We start from the raw sequence: 2,607 nt of genomic DNA, 5'->3' as shown, positions 1-2,607 counted from the left end.
CTCTCACACCATCAGGGCCCTGCCCAAACTGTGGCCACTGTTAGATTAGCAGCCCTTCTGTGTCTCCCCAAGATACATCAGTTTTCCCAAGTTCCTCCTCCACTGGAAAATCTCTCAGACATTCTAGGTTTAGCAGTTGAAGAATTAATGCTGTCCTGTGTGCCACAGGGGAACCTAGGGTAACTCTCCAGCTAGTGGGTGAGTCTCTGTCATTTTAACTGCTACAGAAGCCTTTTGGGTTATACTTCATGCTCTAATGTATCCTTCTCAGCCCTCTGATGATGTTGACGGCTAATTTTAGTTTTATCAGTTTGACAGCAGCAAGCACCCAGCTCCTCCCACAAAGCTGCAATTGCCTGGTCAGTCTATTTCATATATAAAAAAACAAACTTACAGAGAATTTACCTTGCTGGCTGACTTCCCTATAAAAGAAATAAACTCATGAAACAGGTTTCAATGTAACTATTTTTACTATTCCTTTATTTAAAGGAACTTGTTTTACAATGACTACTCTCACTAATCACTGGTGTCTCATGGTAAATTATGGATGGAAAGAGAAAATCTTTGATGTTTATGTAATTTAAGGTATGTAAATGCAAATTGTAAAGGTCTAAGGATGTAAAAGCTCAAGTAAGTTATGAGGGTCTAAGAAAGTGATCTAAGACATACAAATGCAAGATATAAAGGTCCGAGGGGGTGATTTAAGGTGAGTGAGGAATTAGAAATGTTTCAGATTTATTTTCTTCTTCCTATGCTATTGTTGTAAAAATAGACTTCAAAATTTCAGCTATTTAACATTACTAAGTGAAGTTCTGATAAACTATTAATCTAGCGCTCGTAAAGCATTGACTACTAGAATCATGGTCACAAGATTTAAAGGCAGGGGTCTGTGAATTTTCCACAGTGTAAATTTCAGTATAGTTTATAAACAGTAGCAATGATAATATATGTAAAACTTTTATCTCTTTTTGTAAACTTGAAAAATTCATGTCAGCTTCAGGAAGTCCTGACTTGACTCTGCCTGTCATTGGTCAAACAGGTTCCAGACAGATATTCCTGTCAACCAACAGGCTAAGCTTCCCACCTTCTTCTGCCTGTTCTGGAGAGTGGGTTCTCTCTCTCTCTCTCTCTCTCTCTCTCTCTCTCTCTCTCTCTCTCTCTCTCTCTCTCTCTCCGGTTTTTCTCTCGTCTTACTAGGGTCACAGACCTGGATGTTTCAAGTGTACACCCAAGGTAAATATTTTCCCCTAGTTCCTTAACTTTAACTTCTGACACTAGCCTGTATCTATCCAAATAGATTTCCAAAGAAGACTGCAAAATGCTCCTAATCAAAACTGGCTAACCCGGGACTGATATAAACTAGATGCTTCTAACAGACCATCCGACCAGCCTGAACACCTGACTTGAACCAGCACTTCCAGACTACTCCAAAGCGGACTACTTCCTAGCGCCAGGCGGTCGCACAGAACCTGGGCAGGAGTGAAACAGATGTTTGCCAGCCTGTACTCCTTTCCCTGGCCTTTGACCAGCATTCCAGCCTTCCTGAGCCCTGACGACAACACCCTAATTTCCACTAACATGTAGTTACAGAGAGATTACATCACCCCTTATCATTAACAAAAAAGCCGGGATTTGGGATCTAAAAGGAACTCAGGACAAATGGCTAACCACGGTGCTTATGAACATACCAAAGAGCATGCTGGCCTTCAGGCTCACTCAGTACCTCACTTCTCAACTCTTCTCACCCCATTCCCTACCCTAAACTGCTCCAACTCAGGAACTTTCCTTCCTCCAGTGTCTCATTCCTCCATAATCCTGCCATTTTGGCCATGTGCCTTCTTTTTTATTATTATTATTTGTTTTATTATTATGTATATAGTGTTCTGCCCACAGGCCAGAAGAGGGCACCAGATCTCATTACAGATGATTGTGAGCCACCATGTGGTTGCTGGGAATTGAACTCAGGACCTCTGGAAGAACAGCTGGTGCTCTTAACCACTGAGCCATCTCTCCAGCCCGGCCATGTGCCTTCTTGATCCTCTCTCTCTTGGTGCTATCTTAGCCCCCATTTACTTGCTCCCCTTCTCGTTATGGTCTGGTTCAGTCCACTGGTCATTAGTCTACTTTCCCTCCCTGCTCTGGACTCTTCCCATGCCTGTCTGCACTGTCCCTCGTATCTATAATAAAGAACTTCCTCTCAACCATACCTTGGAGCAGTCATGTCTTTACTTTCTAGTCTGGGAAACCTGGTGTCCTGTTAACCACCCAGGAAAATGCCTTATATTACATAGTGTTGGTCTCAGGACCTTGCCATCTACAGCAGCAGCAGGGCAAGATGCTGGATTCCTCTGTGGTCCACCAATCCAGATTGTCCATGAGTCGGTTGGGATCTATTTCTTGAAGAGCTGCTAGGTTGATGAATAAAACATTTCTCCCTTTGTGTCTAAATAAAAAGAAAAATAACTCTATCATAGTAAAAATATGTACAATAAGAACAATTATTGAGTAAAGATTGCATTTACAATATCCAGTCATAATTGGCAGATTTAAAGAAAATATTCTATTATTTATTCTATCTTGGTGAGTCCAAAGCTTTTTACCTAATTA

At 41.5% G+C, this 2,607-nt stretch overlaps 1 protein-coding gene across 1 annotated transcript in view; it reads left to right on the top strand.

The window, feature by feature from the left end:
• Window positions 1-2,189, top strand: part of LOC101991928 (tumor necrosis factor receptor superfamily member 23-like) — an 18,142-nt gene extending 15,953 nt beyond the window's left edge. Inside the window, exon 7 of the mRNA XM_005351586.3 lies at window positions 1,298-2,189. The gene's annotated coding sequence lies outside the window, so the exon portion shown is untranslated. The remainder of the gene's footprint in view (window positions 1-1,297) is intronic.
• Window positions 2,190-2,607: the final 418 nt, after the last annotated feature.

This window comes from Microtus ochrogaster, chromosome 8, assembly GCF_000317375.1.
Source record: "Microtus ochrogaster isolate Prairie Vole_2 chromosome 8, MicOch1.0, whole genome shotgun sequence".
Taxonomy (NCBI): Eukaryota; Metazoa; Chordata; class Mammalia; order Rodentia; family Cricetidae; genus Microtus; species Microtus ochrogaster.
The sequence above is the reverse complement of the archived record's forward strand: the minus strand, read 5'-3'. Positions and strand labels throughout refer to the sequence as shown.